This window comes from Moschus berezovskii, chromosome 5 (assembly GCF_049115385.1).
Source record: "Moschus berezovskii isolate FMDL1 chromosome 5, NW_MosBer_1.0, whole genome shotgun sequence".
In the NCBI taxonomy this organism is placed as follows: Eukaryota; Metazoa; Chordata; class Mammalia; order Artiodactyla; family Moschidae; genus Moschus; species Moschus berezovskii.
Genome location: NC_142464.1, coordinates 21,491,842 through 21,515,604, shown reverse-complemented (window position 1 = coordinate 21,515,604; position 23,763 = coordinate 21,491,842). Strand labels below are relative to the sequence as shown.

The following is a 23,763-nucleotide window of genomic DNA, read 5'->3' as shown; positions in this document are numbered from 1 at the left end:
CCCCACCCCCACCCGCGCGCGCACCCGCGCGCGCACACACATACACACACACACACACACACACACGTGTATGTACTTAAAAATCTCCCTCCAATCTTTTGTTGAAAGCAGTGGCTTTTCTGCCCCCTTTTTTTTAAATAAATAGGAAACCATCATACGAGCTAAAGAAAAGTTTTGCGTGTGTGCTAAGTTGCTTCTGACTCTTTGCAACCCTATGGGCTATAGCTCACCAGGCTCCACTGTCCATGGAATTCTCCAGACAATAATGCTGGAGCAGGTTGCTGTACGCTCCTCCAGGAGATCTTCCTGCCCCAGGGATTGAACCTGAGTCGCTTACCTTTCTGCCTTGATAGGTAGGTTCTTAACCACTAGCGCCACCTGGGACGCCCCAGCTAAGTTTGAGTCTTCCAATAAATGTGACGTGTTTAGGATATAAATGGTCGATTTTAGCAATTCCAAGTATTTCAGTTCAGTTCAGTTCAGTCGCTCCGTCGTGTCCAACTCTTTGCAACCCCATGAATCACAGCACGCCAGGCCTCTCTGTCCATCACCACCTCCCGGAGTTCACTCAAACTCATGTCCGTTGAGTAGGTGATGCCATCCAGCCATCTCATTCTCTGTCGTCCCCTTCTCCTCCTGCCCCCAATCCCTCCCAGCATCAGAGTCTTTTCCAGTGAGTCAACTCGTCGCATGAGGTGGCCAAAGTATTGCAGTTTCAGCTTTAGCATCAGTCCTTCCAATGAACACCCAGGATTGATCTCCTTTAGAAAGGACTGGTTGGATCCCCTTGCAGTCCAAGGGACTCTCAAGAGTCTTCTCCAACACCACAGTTCAAAAGCACCAATTCTTTGTCGATCAGCTTTCTTCACAGTCCAACTCTCACATCCATACATGACCACTGGAAGAACCATAGCCTTGACTAGACGGACCTTGGTTGGCAAAGTAATGTCTCTGCTTTTTAATATGCTATCTAGGTTGGTCATAACTTTCCTTCCAAGAATTAAGTGTCTTTTAATTTCATGGCTGCAATCAGCATCCGCAGTGATTTTGGAGCCCAAAAAAGTAAAGTCTGACACTGTTTCCACTGTTTCTCCATCTATTTCCCATGAAGTGATGGGACCAGATGCCATGATCTTAGTTTTCTGAATGTTGAGCTTCAAGCCAACTTTTTCACTCTCCTCTTTCACTTTCGTCAAGATGCTTTTTAGTTCCAAGTATTTAGTAGTATTTATTTGCATGTCGATGGGCCAGACATTCTTCAAACTACCTTCCTCAAAACACTTTTTAAAGAAATGCAATCTGAATACCTGATCTATTGAATTGAAGGGTTTGGTCTTATTTTTTACTAAAAATAAATGAAGAGGGTAAGTAACCATAAATCCCTGGTAATGGTCAGTGTATTCCACACAGAATCTCTCTTCTTTCCCATTATATCATCTAAAATGGTATGTATTTATTTCTCCAGTGTTGTTTTAATACACTGAGTTAATGATAGACTCTTATGATCTATAATGTCTCAAAAATTCTATGAAATTATAGCCTAAAGTATGAAGATATATATCATCTGTTGCACTGATAGTGCCAATTAAATTGTAAATATCAAAGCCACAAAGGGAGAACCAATTTATTAGGGCAAAGGATCACACAAGTTGAGGATGGATTAATTGTCTTTAAGGCAAACACTGAAAATTTACTTTAAGCTATGTCTTAAAGAAAAGGGATATTAAACTTTCAAAATATTCTGTGTGTCAGTAAACAATGTGTTATTTTGATATTGGCATATGATTTATTTAAAAAATGGTTGAGAAAAGAGAAATACATTCATTCTACATTTTAAATTTTATTTTCTCTTTAAAATTTTAAGAAATTCCCTAGCAGTTCAGTGGTTAGGATTCTGTGCTTCTACCACAGTGATTATGGGTTCAATCTCTGGTCAAGGAAATAAGGTCCTGCATGCCAAAAAAAAAAAAAAAAGTTATATGAGATTAGCTTCCATTATAGGAAACAAACACATAGCAATGCAAAATTATATTCCACATTCAAAGACATTCAACATTTTAGCTAGTTTATACTATAATGTCCTTAAAACTAAATCTTCAAACATAGGTTAACAGTGCCTTTTCAATTAAAAAGCCCTCAGCCTTTCTAAGAAGGGAACTAAATGTATTAAGTTTTCAGTATTTTAAATACTTAACATTGCCACATGGCACATGTAAGTGGACATCTAGTATGAAATAGTGGATGCTCTTATCATTCATTATCAGAAATACACGTTCTTATGTTTTCTAGATTCTAAACCCAGACCAATTCAGTTTTTAAAGAAACTGTATTTAATTGCAATATATGTTGAAAATGAGTATTCTCCATTCTTCTTAATGATAATTAATATTACCTCATTTACCATGACTAAAAAGAGCAAATTATACCTATTTGGAAAGCCTTGGCCCTTTGCTTCTTGTGTATTTGCAGTTTATAAATGTTAATCCCAGTGGATCCCAAGGATAAGTGAAGATTCATAGGCTAGAAACATTTTGTAAGAATTGAGAAAAAGCAGACATTCCCTCTCAGTTATATAGCAAAGAACTTAAGAACTTTGAACTGCAACCTAAAAATCTTGCCATATTAATTGAGATTTTGAAAGACAAGTATCCATGTTCAAATGTTGATATATTTGTGAATACTTTGCCTTATATATTTTTCTTCTTAATCTATACTGGCAATATAAAATAAAAATAATGATGATAGAAAAATAACTCGGGAGGCTTAGCCTGGAGGATCATTGATAAGATGTTAAACATGAGCTTTTTCTAAGACAGCAACCTAAGAATGGGCTTTTACATTCCCTGGGAAGCACTCAGGACACTGAGCCTGTGTAACATTAAAAAAATAAAAAATGTTTACTTTAGACTTAAGGTTGGCATTTTAATATGCATTATTCAATGAACATATGATCACTGTCTTAATAAATTTGAGAAATGAAATTTTTTTAAAAAAGTATTTCACAGTTATCAGAAACATCTTCAAAGCACAATGGATAACAAATCAGTGTTTGCATAACATTCATGTATGTTCAACATAGGTCCTAATCCCAATTTATAGATAATAAAACTGAGAAAAGGTTCTTTAATAACTTCAGAGATGATTGGTGAAGAGTATAGTTTTGTTTTCTATGTTTCTGTTTAAAGAAATATTACTACATCAGACAAAATTATCTAATAAAATATTACAGGCATATTGTGTTTTATAATTGCAAATATTTTCTTAGCAACAATTCTGAAGTTATTTAAGGATGAGGACATCAGCTTCCTCATCTTCTGTATATTTTTTGTTTTTCTTATTTAAGTATAGTTGATTTACAGTGTTATATTGGTTTCAGAGGTACAACCTAGTGACTCAATATTTTTATAGCTTATACTCCATTTAAAATTATTACAAAATATTTACTATATTCCCTGTGTTGTACAATATATGCTTGTAGCTTATTACTTTTTATATAGTAGTTTGAAACTCCTGTGTAGTTTTCCTTTTTATTACTCTAGAAAGAGTAATATAGCTCTTAAGAAACCGCCAAATTGTGCATATTACATTAAGATTTAAGAAACCCCAGCTCTTTTCCCAACTCTGTTATCAACAATTATATGACTCTGCTTAGTTGATTGAAAGCTTAACACTTACAGATACATATAGGGCACATAATGGATCCCCTAGATGTTCCTCAAACAGTAGATAATGAAATGATTCTCAGTGGGGAAAATGATTTGATTTATGCTCACCTTCTTTGTACACTGTGACATACAAGTTGACTTTAAATCTTATAAATCAATCTAATCCACAATGTCCTGCTTTAAAATGAAGCCGAAACAATTGAATCTTAGCTTCAGAAGATACATCTATCCCAGGGAAGTTTTTTTAAATCTTCAGAACTAATACAGTATCTTTCTTCTATAGTTATCTCTGCTTTGTTTCTAGATGCTCATGTAATTGGGAAAACATTATTTACATTCCATGGACCTGCAAAATGTCTACTGTGTCACCTGTGATGAAACCACTACAAGATTTTAGGGGTTCATGTAAGGGAGTTCCTATAAAACTGCTCTTTATTGCAGGTAACTGAATAAATATATCTTAGGACAGATCAGAGCAGCCCTGAAGACAGTTTGCAGAGTTTATCCAACATCCTAATCCAGGATTTTTCTGTTCTGCATTTTTATAGGTGATGATCTAGCCTGTGTTTCAATTCTTCCAGTGAAGAAATTGTTCTTTAGCTAGAGAACTGGAAGCATCCAAAAATGCTTCTCTGTGTTATTTAACATTTGTTATTCTATAACTTTTAGCCTTTTGCTCCTATTCTCCCCTTTTAAGGAACATAGGACATACTGGATATATCTATTACCTGCTTCCTGTGCTAATACGTTAAACACATGTGCAAATGCCATGTCACCCCCAAGTCTACTCAAAGCATGACCAGGAATTCTCATGCACACTAGTTGTTTTCACATACTCTTCATTTTGCATTTTGTTGTCTTCACTAGTGCTCTCAATGTGTTTGCTAATGTCTTTCCAAGTCTATGACTCACACTATTTACAATATCTTAAGTTGATGTAAGTCCAGAAGTGAACTATTACCTTAGCTATTATGGAACCTTTGTTCAGTTGATGCAGTCAAAAAATACAAAATATTCTTAAGCAGTCATTTCAACTATTGCCTTATCATGAAGTTCAGAGAAGGCAATGGCACCCCACTGCAGTACTCTTGCCTGGGAAATCCCATGGAAGGAGGAGCCTGGTAGGCTGCAGTCCATGGGGTTGCTGTCAGACACGACTGAGCAACTTCACTTTCACTTTTCACTTTCATGCATTGGAGAAGGAAATGGCAACCCACTCCAGTGTTCTTGCCTGGAGAATCCCAGGGATGGGGGAGCCTGGTGGGCTGCTGTCTATGGGGTCGCACAGAGTCGGACACGACTGAAGCGACTTAGCAGCAGCATGAAATTGCAGTTGACTGATTTAGTTATCTGTTATGTCATTAAAACTACCCCAAATTTTAGTGGCTGAAAACAACAATGAACAGTTATTATCTTTCACAGTTTCTGTGGCTCAAGAATTTAAAAGCAACTTAGCTGGGTAATCCTGGTTTAGTGTCTTTCATGAGGCTACAGTTAAAATCTTAGCTAGGTCTACAATCCTCTGAAAGCTTGACTAGGGCTAGAGGATCTGCTTCTAAGATGGTTTGCTTATATAGCAGTCAAATTCATGCTGGCTCAGTTCCTTACCATGGATGTGTCCTTAGGGTTGCTTAAGTGTCCTCATGAAATGACATGATTTCTGACTCCCTGAGAGTGAGTGATCTAAGAGAGAGCAAAGGCAGAAGTCACAATATCCTTTATGTCCTAGTCTTGGCAGCCACGTATTGTCATTTCCATAATAATATACTACTGGTTACGCAAGTCAGTCTTATCCAATGTGAGAGGGGAGGGACTAAATAGGCGCATTAATATCAGGCAGCAAGAATTATTTGGGGCCATGTTGGAGGTTGACCCTGGAGTCCATCCTCTATTCCTCACTGACTAATCTCCCTTCCACAGATAAGTTGTATTCACACCTTCTTGAGACCACCAAAAGTTTTATCCCATTGTATTATCATCTCAAAATCTAGAATCTTTGTTGGTCTCAGTGAGGCCCAGAAATGGATGAAGTTCTCTGGGTATGGTTCCTTGAGAACAGTTCATTGACCTGAAAAACCTGTGAATTAAAGAGGTAAGATATCTGTCCACCCACCTTCAACACCCACCGCCCCCCCCAACATACAATGATGGGGGAAGGATAGGATAGCATCTCTTATGTCTCTTGCATTGGCAGGTGGGATCTTTACCACTAGGGCCAACTGGGTAGCCATAACCATTACATACGTTCCTGTTCAAAGGGCAAAAAGCAAAAAAATATAGGCATCCTTGGTTCATAGTAATTTTATAGTCTAGCTAGGCAAATGTTGGAAGTTCTTTCATTAGAACTTATTCCTACTGCTTATTGGGAATGACTTTCCATGACTCTTGGCTCTGACTTTTAAGCTCTTGGTTTCTGCCTGCTGAGTCAACTGATTTTTCCACGAAAGGTAGCCTAGGTTTGGATCTGGGTAGTTTTCTCAGCCTATAGGTCCAAAGACTCTTTTCCTTTTGTTCTGTCTCTGTTCGTTTCAGTCCAAGCTGCTGATGTTTCTAACAATTAAATACTTTTAAAAATGGGTCTCCTGTGAATCTTACTATATTTCATTATACAAAAGCCACACCTACATATCTGCTTGAGATAACCCCTTATCTATGTAGAGTTTCTACTGAGATTACTGATGGACAGTACCCTTAAGCTTCCTAGAAGCCCTAATGTCTGTCTGGCCAACTCTTGTGAGTGATAATCTTAGCTCTTTCTGAAATCTTAGCAAAGGATTTTATAGTCATATTCTCAACTTCATTTTTATACAGTGATTGTCTGACAGCGCCTGGAGTTGATCTTTGCTGAGAAGCCAATTCTTTGTTTCCCATTGGTTCCCGTCTTGAGAGGCTGGGAATTTTCAAGACTAACAAGTCTTGGCATTTTCTGGTTTCACAGTTGTTCTTTTAGCTTATCTTCCCCCTCTTTCTTTTGACCATAAACAGTGAGAAGAAATCAAGGAGCACCTCTAGCACTCAGAATGAACCCTTCATCATATATTTTACTAGATCCAGTTTTCTAGTTCCTACATCACAACTTTTTGTCACTGAATTAAGAGCTATCCTCTTCGAGTTTCCAAAAACATTTTCCTCACTAGCAGCCTCCTCAGAAGCCATCAGACTTGTAATAACAGTCTGTTCGAATATTTTCAACTCGCACTGGTGCTTTCTTCAACATTTTTTCACTTCTGCCACTGCCTCACTGCAATGCCTCTCCCTCACTTGTAGGATTTGGTATGGCAGCAACCCACTTCCGAATCTGTTAGCACGTAGCAAACTACTACAAAATCCACTGGCTGAAAACAACCTCTCAGTTTCCGTGAGTTAGGAATTTGCGAACAGCTTAGCTAAGTGGTTCCTAGTTCAAAGTCTACCGTGAGGTTGGATTCAAGAGAGTGGCTGAAGTTGTAGCCATCTGAAAGTTTGACTGGGGCTGTAGGTTCTGCTTCAGAGATGCAGATGGTTGGGAAGTTCAGACTGGGTGTAGGCAGGCAGCCTCAGATCCTCACCACGTAGGTTTCTTCATAAGGCTGCCTAAGTGTCCTCATGATATGGCAGCTACTTCTCCCCAAGAGAAAGTGATCCAAAAAAAAAGCTGCTATATCTTTTATGCCGCAGCCTTGGAAGCCACACATTATCATTTCCACAAATCCTATTAGCTACATAGACTAACTTTATTTAATGTGAAAGGGGACTGCAAGATGTGAATTATAGGAGCCTGGAATAACTGGGATCATCATGAAGGCTGGCTACTCTATTCACTAAAATCCCTGATAATTTAGCTTTTAGGAGTTTCTATTAAGCCAACTTCATCACTTTGGGTGTTTATTGATTTTTTTTTACTATAATAATTACCTATATCTATCATTAAATTCCAATAGTAGTTTCAATTCTATATTTCGATCTATTCAGATCTATTTTGAATGTTAATTCTGTCATATCAGCAAGACTCCTCAGCTTTGAATTATTGATTGGTGGGTTATATTGTGGAATTTTAGAAGTGTAACTTATTGATAAAAGCACTTGCTAAATACTTGTGCCTCTAGGCCTATTTAGACTTTTAAAATTGATAAAGCAAGTACATATATCTTTACCTGCACCATTATGGAAATAACACATACATTATTAAGTTAATTTTCTATAAATAGGGGTCCAGTCCTCCCATTCACCATGATAATATAGTATGATAAATAGTGGGCAGCTCCAACTTCATCTGTAAACTCGAATACATTTTGAAAGACTGATGAATCAGATAGACAAAGCCCTCAAGAAATAAATACTAAACATTATAGTGTTTTAAATTTTCTAATCTGGAAACCCAAAACATGTAACCTATTTGCTATGGATGTACATAAAATATTAGCCTTTGGCAAAATTATGAGGTAAGATAAATTCATTATCCTTTGCCCACTAAACTGCTTTGTCATTGTTTTCTTCCCCTGTATTTAGCAAGATGCCCTATGCCTAATTTATCCTTAAAAATAGTTTTTGATTAATAAATTATTAAGAAATCATGAATTTCCCTCCCTCAAGTTTCTTGGTATCCAGTTCCTCTTGTCTGTATCAACACCTTACCTAAGTCTGCCCCCAGTGTTCCAAGATAGGAGAGCTTTTTCAAGCTCTGTCAAATTTTAACTATTTTTGATTTTTAAAAGAAGTTGGACAATCTAATGACATATAGGGAGCTTTTGTTTTCGAAGCCTGAATCCATATCAAGCTATCTAATGGTGTGGATTTTCTTATACAGTTGACAAATAAATGAAAAGTTTTTGTCAAGTTTTGGCTGACTTAAAAGTCAGAATAGGTTGCCGCCAACTTGACTTCTCAGTAAAATCAGTCTTGGTTGAACATGTCAGTTGGGGAATTTTTACCAGGAAAACCTAGACTTCCTGATGTTGGGATTCCAAAAATGAATTTCTCCCTGTCTGCCTTGCCATGATTCCTTTTCTTATTCACCTAACTTAAGATATGACTCTTCAAATGAATAGCATTTCCATATTTCTGCTAGTGGCATCATCATTTAGTCAGAATAACTGAAGTTTGTAACCCAGACACTTGAAGTTTATCTGAATTTGTCCTTTCTATAAACCCGCTCATCCAATGTAGTTTTTTGATTACCTTTCTTAGCTCTGTCTCCTCTTTTCTCACAATCAATATCACAGTTTAAATCTTCCACTACTTCCCCAGGTTGGATTACTCTTGGTTCACTAAGCTCATCCCATAGCTGCTATTAAATCTTTATCATGCTGTTTCCCTGCCTGAAATGCTCTTCCTCCATTTCTATTAAAAGCCTGTCCATTTTTCCAAAGTCAAAATAAAAAAAAAGTCTCAGACACGCTGTCTTCATCCTCCCAACCAGAAGTACACTCACTCTTTTCTGAAAGTCCAAGGTACTTTGTACCACTCATAAGGTACTTACTCAGTTCTAACTTAGGTTTCACTTATATGCTTACATGAGTTATCTCTTCTTGTATATCTTAAACTTTCTACCTACATAGGTTGTATCATTCTATGTGTCATAGTTAGCACATCTACATTACTAAGAGGTGTTTCTGAGTTGGAACCCTCATCGAATGAGCTGAGTTAGTGTTATAAATTGATTCAGGTTAACAAGTAGAAACACAGTAGTGTGGTTAAGAGAAAAACCTTTGGAGGTCAAACAATCCCAGGTTTAAATTTAGTTTTTACCAGTTGCTAGTTAGGTGATTTGAGGCAAATTAATCTCTTGGCATCTCAATTTCCTCATTAGTAAAATGGGAATTTGTTGTTGTTTAGTCACTAAGTTGTTTCCGACTCTTTTGCAACCCCAGGGACTAGCCCATCAGGCTCCTCTGTCCATGGGATTTCCCAGGCAAGAATACTGGAGTGGGCTGACATTTTCTTCTCCAGAAGATATTCTTGACCCAGGGATGAAACCTGCATCTCTTGCATTGGCAGGTGGATTCTTTACCACTGAGCCACCAGGGAAGCCCAAAATGGAAGTAGCAGTACCTATTTCATAGGTATTTCATATAATAAAAGATGTTGGATATAGAACACTTGCCTTAATAAATTATTATTAGCTTTGTAACCTCTATTGTTTCTAACACAGAATCTTACAACAGTGTTTGATAACTTTTTATTAAAAATAAGTGAATTATTTAGAAAAAAACACTATGAATTTACTAAATATTTTAAATGTATGTGTATATTTAACAATTAAGAAAAATATTAGAAAGGTAGAGAACACAGAATAAAAACTGATAAAGCAAAGTAAGAAGTTAAGAAATTACATTTTTTTAAAAAGTAAGCAAGAAAAAATTTAATTTTTGATGCAGACTTATAGTCTTAACTCTACAGAATATGCTAGGAACACCTTTAAATTTTCCAATGGGAAAAATCTAATTACCCATTTTTAATTAAAACAGTTCACATCTTAAATTACATATAAAATTTATGTTTAAATACTGTAGCTTATGGGAGGCCCAGTCAGACTCCAGAATCTCAGCCACTGAGGAATTTCTGTGCCGGACCACCCACTGCGAAAGTGAAAAGTTGGTACCTTTGCCAGTGTGGAAATTTCTTCAGAAGAGAGCTCTAAGCTGTCATAACCATTTTCCCCCAGGAAGACCGAGGCAGGGAAAAACACATAAGAAATTACTGGACAGACACTACTTGTCCAAGTTTCAAAGTAATAGTCAAAGTTGGAATTAATGCCTTTAACACTGCAGCTCTCCCGAACTTAAGTCTGTTTATATAGATTTGGGTTGACTTGTTTCAGTCCGCTTCACTGGAGGATACAGACTTACATGAATAAAGCTAGAATTTCAAGGCAGTCACGCTATTTAGTTATAGTTTAATTTGGACTTTTTGTTCATTTTTCATCGCCTTTTAAAAAATATCTTTAGAAACAAGTCATTCGGATAGTAATATTGAAGTAGCATTTGCATTTGAAATCTTGCTCCAAGTTTCTTGGGCTAACCTTTTATTATAAAAGCAAAAGAGACACCCACACGGTGCTTAACCCTGGAGAAGGTATAGAAAGGTGCATAGAATGAGTCTTTGCTCATAACTTTCCTAATTCATAAAGACTAATATTTAACATCTTTTACATGAAATGTATTATCTCATCTATAATTAGGAACAGTCTGAAAATCTGGTTTCTTAGACTAATGCAGAACAGATGTTTGTGATAGTGCCTGAAATATAATAGACCTTCAATAAATATTATTGTGATGGCAAAAAAGCTGGACAGGTGTGAGTGTGTGTGTTTATGTACACAACTCTCCTTCACCCCCTCAATACTTCCCAGGCAGTGTTAGCAAAAAGCCACTGGAAGATGAGATTTTCTACATAAGTAGAAAGTATATATACTTTATACTTACTTTCCATGTAAATATAAGTTACTTATAAGAAAGTAAGTTATACTAACTTTCTACATAAGTATAACTCTGGAGTCCCAGGGACCTGAGAAGTCTATCTCAAATCCCAGCTCCAAAGACACTTTCTTCCACTGTCATTAGGGGAGATGACTATTTATGGGGGTGGGGTGGGCACTGCTGAAGTAAGAACTCCTTGGGTTGCGTGTAACAGAAACCAAACTTGAACTACCATGGGCAAAACACATAATACGCTGACCTGAGCAGGAAAATCTCAGGAAGGGCATGGATTCAGCTGGACTTCCAGGATCACAGGAACAGAGACACACTAAACTTTCTCCAGCCAGCTCTCATTTCTGCTCCTCTGAGTCAGCTTTCTCTTACTAGACACTGCAACCTTCTGTCCTGAAGAACCTGACTTTTGATGTCTCATCTCTTCATTGTAAAAGACTGCTTTACTTTTTAATATCTCATTTGAAAACTCTCAGGATAGGATCAGAGTTACCAGCCTTCTGACTAGAATGACAGACTTTGAGTAAAGAGAAGGGCAGTTCCTCCTGAAGGTAGTCAGCTCTGTTTCCAGGAGTATGATACTGGACAGACAAAGAAATTATTCTTAAAATTATATATTTAAAAATCAGAATTATATTTACTAAGTATGAAATTAAAAATTTTCCAGTTGCTTATTTTCTATAAAAATATTTTTCTGCCTCTTAGTATTTATCTCATATGTCTTCTGTCTCAAATTTTCTTATACAGCATTGTTAAATCCAATCCTTTCTTCCCTTCAAATCTGTACTTAAGATTCACCTCCTTGAACTTCTGATAAAATGTGGATAATTGAACACATTTGTTTATCTTTATTTTCCCCCAAATACAATTAAAATGGAAGCAGAAAAGGAAAAAAATAGAATAAACCTCTAAATGCAAAGGAGAAGGGAAAAGACTAACAGATGAAAAGTGACAAACTTTCAGAAGACAGGAGGTAGAGACGGTGCATCAGTTATCTACTGCAATGTAACAAATTATTCCAAAACTTAGCGTGTTAAAACAATACACTTTTATTATTGCACACAGTTTTGAGGGTCAGGAATCTAGAAGGAGTTTAGGTTGCAGTCAAGTTGTTGGCCAGGGCTGCAGACATTTGAAGAACTGGAGAATCCTCTTCCAAACTCACATACATGGTTGTTAGCAGGAGTTTTCAGTTCCTCACCATAAAGCTGCTCAAGAAATACTCACTACAATGGGGGAAGTGTAACAATACAACAGAGAAACTAACAGACCCCACCTTCGTTACAGTATCAATGTAACATCACCAAATATTGTCTAAGTGGACATTGCGTGCCTACGGACACAGCATCACTTCAATAACATGGAAGACAGGCAATCTGAATCTAATCACCTGAAAATACCATGCACACACAAAAAAAATTGAGACATTTTTCAAAATAACTGGGCTATAATCTTCAAAGGTGTTAATTCACGGAAGTGTGTTATGTGCTGTGCCATGGGAGTGGGCGCACACAGGAGGAGCTCCTTAACCTGATTCAGTGCCAAGATGTCAGTGAGGCCTTTCCCACACTTAGGATGTCTAGGCTGAGATCTAGAGTCAGTCTCCAAAGGGGCAATGGAAGTGAGAGGCGAGAAAGAAGGAAGCAGGTTTTAGTCTACAAGACCAAGAAAAAAGTCACTTGATCGTACGCCAACTGATATCTCTCTGTGTATGTATCCTTTCTTTAATACCAGCAAGTTTGCTCCTTTTCCTGTCGTACCTAAAATGTCACATTTCAAAATATCTTAGGTTGTGTCTATTGCCTTAGTCTAAGAAATGTACCCTGAAACACATGTGAAAAGTGTAGAACAACTTTACCTTTGATTGCCTTAGTCACTGTAATCATCGTTTTTTCAAACACTATTCATCTCAAAAACTGAGCAATATCATTCTCATAGCACTTTTCATATATTTCCTTAACATACGCGCCTTTTATGAAGGGTGTTTTCTGATCACATCAACAGAAAATGATGCAGAAGACAATTCTTTCACAGTGGCAGTTTGCTAAGTGGTTAGGGTAACCAGCCTCTTGTCAAATTGTGCCTGATTTGAGTCCTGTTCTAGGCTCAACTCTGCCATTCATTAACCAGGCAGCCTGAGGCAAGTTACTTTTGAGCTTAATTTTTCTCATCTGTCAAATAAGAAAGTAATAGTACCTAATTTATGGGATTGTTGTGAGAACTGATTAATATATGAAAATCATATAGCTCAGTGACTCAGAGAAAGAACTCAATAATTCAGATCTGTATCACTCTTTATATATATTTAGAAAAACTTCTAGTAAAATAAGACCAAAATACAATGGTAAAAATATATAGATAGTGCTATCAAGATAATGTTGGCCCATTATTTATGAGTGTGTTCTGCTGCTAAGTCACTTCAGTCGTGTCCGACTCTGTGTGACCCCATAGACAGAAGCCCACCAGGCTCCCGCGTCCCTGGGATTCTCCAGGCAAGAACACTGGAGTGGGTTGCCATTTCCTTCTCCAATGTGTGCAAGTGAAAAGTGAAAGTGAAGTCGCTTAGTCGTGTCCGACCCCTAGTGACCCCATGGACTGCAGCCCACCAGGCTCCTCCATCCATGGGATTTTCCAGGCAAGAGTACTGGAGTGGCTTGCCATTGCCTTCTCCGTGTGAGTGTGTAGATAGCATTTTTTAATGATGATTATAGTGTCTGGACCAATCAGAGATATTTGTCTACTCTATCACATTTTGTAAGTTCCCAATTATCCTCCTTCTTGATTTTTTTAATCCTCAGTAATCTAACCCTCCTTAGGGTGCCTTCTAAGAAACAGCCAGGCCAGGGCTAGTGATTCTCCAGGAGAAACTGGGGTCTTTGAAAGCTCTACAGGCACTGCAAAACCAACTTCACTGTAACTCCCTACCATTCCAATCTTTACCTTTACTTGTTTGTTCATGTATGTATTTGTTCATTTATTTGGCATGACAAGGCAAAACATATATTTTCTGGTATGGTAAAAAATATTAAGTGCTTCAGAGGTGTCTTATCAAAAGTAATGCCATGCTCCCATTGGTATACTGAAACATGTTTATTTTTTATAGTAGCAGCTGAAAAGTGGGAGTGGATGGGATAAGTGATCTAAGGGATATTTTGTCACCAATAAACTAATAAAAAATACTTGAAGCTTCAGTTCAGTTCAGTCGCTTAGTCGTGTCCGACTCTTTGCGACCCCATGAATCACAGCACTTGAAGCTTACTGGGCAACAATTAAGAGACAAAAATAGCTATGGTTTCTTTAACTTATGACTTTAATCAGTGTCTAATTGGGTTAACACTTTTTTGTTGTTTTTAGGTCAACTAACATTCTTCTCAAATTTCTTCATCTCTTACTATAAAAGTGAAAAAACAACTTATTCCCAGTATATTTTGATGCATTGAATTTTACTGTATATTTGTGAATAGTGAAACTGTTAAAAGTGTAAAATAATTGTGAGAGCTGGAGATCATAATCTCTTTACTAGTAAAGTGATCCAGGTTTTGACATTGTAAGCTGGGAAATTCTGTCATCTATGTGTCTCCATAGCCCCCTCCACGCTCACACACACACATCCCCTTTCTGCCTCCATCACCACACACATGTCCCAAGCTATATATTTTTTAAATTTTTTATTTTAATAAAGATATATTAAACATTAAAATATCTACAGTATCTTATGAACCCTTATAAGAAATATATGATTCATCATCATCCTAAAATGCTGACATAAATATGATAGTAGCGATGATAAAAAAGATTCAGATAAAATTTCTTCTGTAGAATTCTTTTACGTATTTGATTTGTTGAGAAAAGATTAGAGATCAATTGGAATTAATCTGAGATTTAATTTATGACAATTTAACATTTTAATATCTTTGAACTTAAATTTTGTGAACAAAGTTTTAATTATACTGTTTGATCAATTCCCATTTATTGAACATCTATTATATAGCAAGTACTATGCCAGGCTCCCACAAAAAGCTTAAAAGAAAATGACCCCCGAAGTCTTAACTCACATTAAAACATCCCACATGGTAACTGACAACGGCATAATATGTGGAAAAAAAAATAGTTTTCCACAATGGAATATTACTCAGCCATAAAAATAATGAAATAATGCCATTTGCAGCAACATGGATGGACTAGAGATTGTCACACTAAGCGAGGTAAGCCAGACAGAGGACAAAAGTCATGTGATATTGCTTATATGTGGGATCTAAAAAAAAGTGATACAAATGAGCTAATTTACAAAACTGAAGTAGAACCACAGGCATAGAAAACAAACTTATGGTTACCACAGGAGAAAGTGGGGCGATAAATTATGAGTTTGGGATTAACATATACACAATATTATTAAAAAAATACTGCTAAGCATCTTTTGCAGCACAAATACTGCCAAGATAACAACAATAGGATATAACACAAGAAAATGAAATGCATTTTTAAGTGGAAAAATTCAGAGAACTCACATTCGTATACAAACTCTACACAGGACTATTATGTTTTTTCCTGCAATGTATAATTTTTACAATGTGTACAAACCCACAAGTGATAGTTTAAGGCAGAGAAGATACTTTCAAATAAGAATAGTAAATTGAATTGAGATTTACTACTTTGGTAGTCATAACACTAAGGTTAATGCTGCCTGGGATGAAAGGAGTGTGCTCACTGAACCTTCCAGGATACCCAGGATGCAATGCGGCTTTTTAAAGAATGTGCACAGTGCCTCCGATGCTGGGAAAAGACAGGCTCCTATACCGCATGCTTTACCTATTGGCTCTGACACATTTACTGTTTATTCAAGCACTCCATATTTATAAATACAAATGGTTTACAAGAAGATTCTCAATTAAATAAAACATTTCCTATCCGGAAGAGTATATACTACAAACAATCTGAAGACTTAATTCAAATGGGGACAAGCAGAGGATACTTACTCCAAAAGCAACTAGAATTCTGGGGATAGGCTCCAGAGATGGGTGAAGGGCAAAATAGGAATACATGAAGAAGGCAGGAAATAATGGGAAGGTAAAGAAAAGGGATATGGACAGGTACTGAAATTCCATGGATGAGGCTGTATTGTTAGCTCTTCCTACTTCCCTGTTCTCTGACAAGGCACTGTAGGTGATGCAAGGCCAGGCAGAGATTTGGTGTTGTGAGGCTGCTCCAGCCACTGTGGCCTTCTTCTCTCTGCCATCACTGTGGCCCTCACCCAGATTCCTTTCTTGTCAAACTTGTATCCAATCACCCGAGCCCTGTAGTCTATGACCTCTTGGTCAAACTGTCTGTTACCCAGGACACAAATAGATTGAGGGTGTCAGATAACATGGTAATTTGGTGAGGGAGGAGGACGTTGGAGCACTGCAATACCCTTTATAATACCCCTTTCCCCAGCCATACACATCTTTTAAAGTATCAGTAAATGTCCTTTATCCATCTATGTTTCTCTGTATCTCTAAGTCACCAGAGGGCAATTGAGTGTGACTCCTACCTTTTAAAAAATTCATTTCCTTTGATCTGCTTATTCTCTCTGGGAAGCTAATGGTTAGAACATTTGAGTCAATTCTCTTTTTCTTGGGGGAAGTGGGGTAACACAAAGCTGGGCAATGACAAAGTGGGCTGTATTGCTCGATGGGAATCACAAAGAATTTTGTGTGCACTGAAGTTAAAGTTGTGACACTGCATGAAGCAATGGACATCCTGCAACCACATCTTAAATTCAAAGCCATTTCTTCTGGAACTGATTAGTACCCAACTAATACGTATACATAATACTCCCACATACTTGATGCCTGCTGAGTCTCTGAAAAACCTTGTTCACCAGTGTCTCAGTTGCCACCCTCCCTCATCCCTGGAAACTCTCAGGATCAACGTGAACACACTGAAGGAGAAGCAGTGGCCTTTGAAGAAGCTAGGACATGACCATGAGAGGGTATTGGAATGATGCAGAGTTCACCCCAGACATCCACACCACCACAGCCACTTTATCACACACCCAAACACAAAGATTTGGGTGAATGCTCTCAGTAAAAATTATGAGCTGACACGGTGGAGGTGGGGAAGGGAGGGAAATTTACCTGTTCAAAAAATATTTTCTGAGAGGTTGTTATGGGTCAGGCAATCTATTTTGAATAAAGCAGCTATTTTGCATAGAAATAAACCAGTCTTCTTAGGAGGTTCAAGAACTGTTGTGCACGTTGGTTGGCGATTCCTGAAAGCTTTTGTAACATCACGTCTTTCTCGTGTTTGTACCCACTTTATCTCTTTCCTTGAATTGGGGAAAGGGAAAGGAGACAGAGAGGCAGAGACAGACATACAGAAAGGGAATCACCTTCGTAACGTTTTCAGGTGAGGGCACAAGAACTCAGGAGGTGCACTGCTTCACCAGCTCTTGTTATCTTCTTGTAAGTTCTGTACATTGGACTGGGCACGTGGATCTAACACGGAAGTCAGTACCCTTGTAACTTTCTATCATTTATGTTTAAAGAAACAAGAGGTTTGAGTAGGAAGAAGGCAGGACCGGGAGAGTGCGGCTTGGCGTGGGACCTGAACTTGGGATTTCAGCCCGAAACCTCCGGCCAGGGCTTGCGCGGTCTCAAGACTCGAGACCCACACACCCTCCTCTTGCGCCGCCCACTGCACGCCTCCACTCGGGCCCGGCTCCCGCTCAGCTCCCTGCCCACCCAGCCCTGCCTCCCGGGGTCCACCTGGAGCGCCAGAACTGGGGCTCGATCCCCGGAATCAATCGCTCAGCCTGGGCTCTCCAGATCCCCTGGGCTGCATCTCCTCCTGGAACCGTAGCTGCTCCCACTAACCTTTGGAAGAGAGAAAAAACTGTTCCAGTCCTTTCTGTGCACCTCAGGTGTGGTAGGAAAGGACATGAGCTTGTATTAGAAGGTGTAGACATTAGGCTCCTCAAGAAGAAAGACTGAGCCGAGAACTCTGAGCCCTGCAGCCCCCACTAGACCCCAGGCGCCGGCAGCGGTCCTTGGGGAAGTGGCCGCCAGGAGGGTCGGTGCGTCGGACCGGTAACATGGCCGAGGCAGCGCTAGACGCCGAGCTCACTATAGGCTCTGTCTCCCAGGATCGGATAGATGATTCATTTTTATATGTAATGTTTTACCCCACTCTATAGCTCCGACTGGTTAATGTTCAACCCCGGGGCTTCGAGGGGCAGTTTGGAGGGAGGCAGCCAGGGAAGACCCATTCAAGGTATATGGCCGCTTGGGAGCGAAGGCGAAGAAGCCCCAGAGGGTGAGGGGGATGCGGTGGGGCGGGGGGTGGGGGGGCTCCTCCGGCCAGAGCCTCCCTAAGCGGATTCCCAGAAGGCAGAGAAGCAGGCGGATCCGCGGTCAGAGCCCAGCGCGCGTCCCTGGAAGCGCAGCCGGGAGGCCGCGCCCTGGCCGGGCCCCGACCGCCCACGACGCCGCCGCCCGGGCCCTGAGCGGCGCGTGCAGGGGCGGCGGGCGCTTCGGCCCAGAGGGCCTCTGAGGGCAAGCTGTGGCGCCCTGGCCGCCTGGGTCCGACGCTCGCCCGGGGCGGCAGGCAGGCTAGGCACGCCGCGGGTGGCGGGGGCAGGGGGTGGGCGGGCGGCGGCAGCTGCGGATTAGATTCCGGTTTTGTTGTCCGGAGGGACCCGAGAAGAGTCCCCGGAGGTGCGTAGGTTGCCCTCTGGGCCGCCGCTTCTCCGGGTGCCTCTGAAAATACCGTCAGGGTCATGCGAGGCGGCACGTCTGGCCACCGCCCTTCTCCCACGTCGCCGGCCAAAAAATGGAACATCAAGATAAAGCAGCTGTTGTGGTCAATAGAAAGTGGTGTCGGAGCCACAGTTCGGGCGGCCAGGGAGGCCCAGGGTGATGCCTCCCCGCCCCGGGGCACGTTCAGGTGGAGCGGCGGCTGCTCCGCGGGTCCCCGGCAGGGCTGGGCCGCGTGGCCCTGCAGAATCCAGGGCTCCAGAACGCCCGGGTCAGCGGTCCAGGCTGGCACTCCAGGCGCGGGGCGCTTGACAGGCCGGCGGGGCTGCACGAGGCAAGGAGGCTCCGGGCTGGGGAGGGGAGCTTCGCGCCGGGAGCTGCAGCCCTGAATTTGCAGACGGGATTTTTTTCGCCCTTGTCGGAGAATCTGACAAACAAGACCCTGCCTCATCAGATAAGAGTGGCTCCTATGATTTCACGGGTTTTAGGCTGGGGTGGAGGCACTGAGGTTAGGAGAGCCGTGTGAATGAACATCGCCCGGAGGCCCAGCGCCCGCCTAAGAAGGGTTTTATTTTACTTTCTTTTGTTGGATATTATCTTATTTCCTAACAAAGTGACCTGTCGTCTGTCGCCTTGGGCTCTGGCAGTTGGCAAATCCCTTTCTGTGGCGCTGGGGACAGCCGGCAGGGTCTCCACCTCTGCCGTGCCCACATGCGGAGGGGTGTATCAGTCAGACTCAAGGTCCATCTCAGACTCACGGTCCATCCAACACAGGCGGCCGCGTAAAGTGACACTAGAGAAGGCTGTGCCAGTTCATCCGGGAGGACCGAGAAAGATGCCACCAAGTTTCATCTGGGAGCAGTAACCCCACCCAGATATCCGCCCAGAGAAGAAGGGTAGTTGATACTAAGCAGAACGGAGAAAGTGCCCCTAAACTAGGTTACAGTTGGTAGTGGTTCCAAGTCACGTTCCATATGCTGTTCCACCGACTTTTGGGGGACAACAGAAATGACTCCAGGTCTCATCTCCCCAAAGGAACGAAGATGAAGGTTCCTGCCCAGGACTGCGTGCAGGGGGGACTGCTGCAAATTATTGGAGGAGCCAGAAAGACTTCGCTGCTCCTGGACGGAGGAAGCACTGGTAGAGGGAGTCTCGGAGCTCAAAGGAAGCTACACCAAGCCTTAGTCCTGATACAAGTGAGCGGGTCATTTTCTAAGTTGTTAGAGAATAAGCAAGCAAGCATATAAACAAAAAAGCCCACTTTGGAGTGGATAAAGAAAACAGAAGAGGGAAAAGATAGGGGGAGAAAAAGATAGAAAGCAAGGGGTGGGGCAAACACCTTAAACATTTTTGCAGGAACAACAGAATAGGAGAAGTGGCTCAGGAAAGATCCATCAATGTCAGGGGATGGTGATACACACCCTGCTCAGGGAGGGCCCAGTGAGTCTGAACTTCTCTTAGCCCTTCTGAGAGGAGAAAAAAAAGGCAGCTCCGCACACAGCCCCCTAAAAGTAAACACCTTTACCGTATACTCATTAATGTTTTTAAATTTTTTCTTTTAAAAGGAGATGGTTCTTTCAATCATTCTTCGACGGAGTAACTTTAGTTTCCACTATCTCTTGTTTTCTACAACTGCCATTGAATTGTTAACAGCCGCACTGTTACAACAGGAGTAGCAATGATTTTTTTTAAAGGTAATTAAGTAGAATTAAATACATCTTTAATGGGCTATTTTATTTCTTCCAGGCCTTCTCTAATCTTCAAACAAAATCTAAAATCAACATTTATATAAAATGCATAAAATGCTCAGCACGGAAGTGAATGGAGTTATGCATCCCATGAACAATAAATTCTGTTTTTTATCTTTTTAGATAGAAAGACAATGAGAAGTTCTCCTTTTAGGGGTGGGGTGGGGCCAGTGATAAATAAACTTAAGATCAAAGTAAAAACCTGAAAAAGTAAATTAGCAATGTGTCTAAAATCGGATTTCCTCACAACCCTTTTTTTAAAAATCTCATCTTCAATTATTATTTTTTTTCAATTTCAGTTAAAATGCAACTTTCAGATTAGGAAGGCTGGGAGAGAAAGGAGAGCTTTTAAAATTTCCTTCTGAAACTCTGCTATGAGAAATTTCTCCCGTTTACTTTGAGACCTCTCTTTCCTCCATCAGCCACGATTCTGGCTTCTCCTTGTGCTCAGATTAACTGCAGCTTGCAAAGGGGTTTTATAAGACAATCAATAGGGACTCTATATTCATAAATGCCTCTGATCTGATTACACTCCCCCCCCGCTTTTTTTTTCATTCCTCTCAAAAATATAAGCAGCGAGCCGGGGACTTCCAGCTTTGCAGCTTCTGTGAGCGGCCGGAGGCTGGGGAGCCCTGGCGACGGCGGCGAGGGCGTCCGTGGATTAGGGTGTGGATTGCAGGACAGACCTTTGTTTGGTCACATTCTCGACGGGGGTGCGGGGGAGGGTCGTTCTCCTTCGAGATCGCGCTAGATTTTTATAGACTCGCCTTAAAAGAACTCGCCGCTCTTCATAGGGTTAATTTATGGGGCTTTCGAGGAATATTGGGACTTTTAAGACTCTCTTTATTTTTTTTCCCATTAATTTTTTTTTTTTTTTTTTTGTTCTACTCCTAAAGTGACTCCCGGGTTTCAGCACCTCGCAGGAAGAGGGTGGGGGTGGGAGAAAGAACAGGGCCAGGAGGAAAAGGGGAGGTTGAGCCTCCTAACCAAACCGCCTACAGGGCCCAGGCTGCACTACGTATTTTTAAAAATTGAATTTCTAATCATGTTGTGGGCGGTAAAACTCAGATTTAGGAAGTGGGGGGAAATTGAAACAAATGTGGGCTCTATCAGCCTTTTCCCAGGTCTCCACTAATTTGAATTCAGTATTAGGGAGAAGAAGAGTTCGGGGCCTTAAAAATGTTAAGTTTAAAAAAGGAGGACAGACCAGAGAAAGGATTAGAGTAACAGGTGAGGGGGGCGGGAAGGAAAAGCCCCTGGACCGCGGACGGTCTGCGCGGGGTTCCTGTCCCAGCCCTCCCCAGCCTCAGGGGCCCAGAGGCGGTCGACCAGGACTGAAGGCTCGGGATGCCTGGGCTCCTGGGGGCCCCGACCTCCAGCTCGCCATCTTTGATCCCAAGAGGAGGAGGCTGGTGTTCATGCTATAGATTACGTTAAAGGTTCCTTTAAGCACTTTAATACACAACTAGCTCAGAAATCATTAAGAGACCTAGAGAAGGAGAAAAAATACCCTCACACTCACCGGTAATAAATGTTGACCTGCAGCAAAAATCGATTGAGTGGAACCGAGGTGGTGGCAGTAACGATGGCTGGAGGGTGGGCGGGGGGGGGGGGACCCGCGTGGAAGCGGGAGGGGCGAGGGAACCGACTCCGTCAGCTCGGGAACTAGGCTTTTCTCACTTGAAGGGAAAAGGAGGTGCAGAAAGGGGCTGAAAGCCGAGCCAGGGTGGGTTGGGAAAGGGAGGTGAGGAGGGTCATTCTCCCTTCTGGAAGTCCTGGGAAAGGCGCTGAGGTGGGAGAAAGGGCCTCTCTTGTCTCCCAAGTCTCCGCCCCCAGCCCGCACCACTCAAGTCCGGGAAGTGACAAGTCTTCCCAAACCTCGACTTCCATTTTTGTTTCCTGCGGATTGATTGATTTCCTCGAAATAAGAGTTCTATTTCAGCACCAGCAGACTAGGCCGAGATTCGCCGCCTCACCCAGCGCTCCGGTCACTCTCGGGCCTGCAAACCCAGTCCCCCCAGCAGGTCTGGTCAGCGCATCCAGCCCCCCAGCCCCAAATCCGCTCTCCCGGCCCCTCCCGCGCCGCGCCGCCCCAGCCCCGGGCCCGGAGGAGGCTCCGCGGGGCCGAGGCCGACGAGCCCCGCGGCTCCAGGAGCCAAAGTCCGCCCGTGGGGACCGTTTTCCTCTCCACTGCTCTCAAGTGATCAACAAGGACGGAGGTGAACCTCGTCCAAAGGGCTTTTATCCGCCCTCCACTGCCGCGTGATCCCTCCGCAGGTCGGAGGCAGAGCGTAAAAAAGAAAGAAAGAAAGTTAATGTGCATTAAGCACCGGTCTTAAATCGGGGACATTATCTGCGATCTCTTTAAGTGGCAGCAGCAGTCGCACGCAGAACAAAGACTCAGTGTCTGAGCTCCGAAAGCTCGTAGGTAGCGTCTCAGTCAGATAAAAGCAACCTAAGCGCAAAAACGCAGGTTTCCTCGGCCCCAGAAAACCGGCGGCTACTTTTCGCTCCGGATCCCCCGGGGTGATGTTTGTCGTCGTCGCCCACCGCGGGGGGAGGGGGCAGTGATCCGAATAGCAAAGGACTCAGAACTCCCCCCAGCCCCCCGCCCCCGGCACACCGACCTCCCTTGCGCCACGGTTATGAAGTCTTTGGGACTAAGTCGTATTTGCTACCATTTGTTACAAAATTAAATTTCACATTAAAAAAAAAAAAAGCTGAAAATCACCAACAAAAGAAGAGTGGGTGCTTAACGCTCTTTTAAACACACCCACCTCATTCCCCGTTTAGATGTCAGAGGCTGGGAGGGAGGGCCAGGGCTGTAATTCATCTTGATTTGCTTCATTGTCCCGCAGTTTGCAAACTATAATCCTGTATAATTTCAGGAACAAGCAGGTTTAGAATTAATGGGTCAATATTATTTAAAACAAAACACGGGGAGCATGACCTTTGCCTCAACTACATATTGCTCGACAAGACTCAGGAAACTCCACTCTAACCTCTCAACCCCTGGGCTCTTTGAGAAACTAAAGGGCTGTGGTTATTAGAAATGGGCTTTGTTTCTTTTAATGTCTCAAAAGGATTTGGAAATAGTAATGTAATATAACATGAAGAATCTCTCTACTTAAGCCTGAAAGATAAACGTGGAGGCCTAAATATTTTGAACTGGAGGTGTTTCCTTGTAAACTTATAGACCTATTCCTCT

The 23,763-nt window shown here is 41.5% G+C and overlaps 1 long non-coding RNA gene across 1 annotated transcript; it reads right to left on the bottom strand.

Moving 5' to 3' along the window:
* Window positions 1-1,870: 1,870 nt before the first annotated feature.
* LOC148777796 (uncharacterized) lies at window positions 1,871-22,322 on the bottom strand. The gene is made up of 3 exons (XR_016037366.1): window positions 22,078-22,322; window positions 5,274-5,348; window positions 1,871-1,949 (listed from the first exon to the last, which is right to left on the bottom strand). It is a non-coding gene; the product is annotated as an uncharacterized LOC148777796 (long non-coding RNA).
* Between the last annotated feature and the right edge of the window lie 1,441 nt (window positions 22,323-23,763).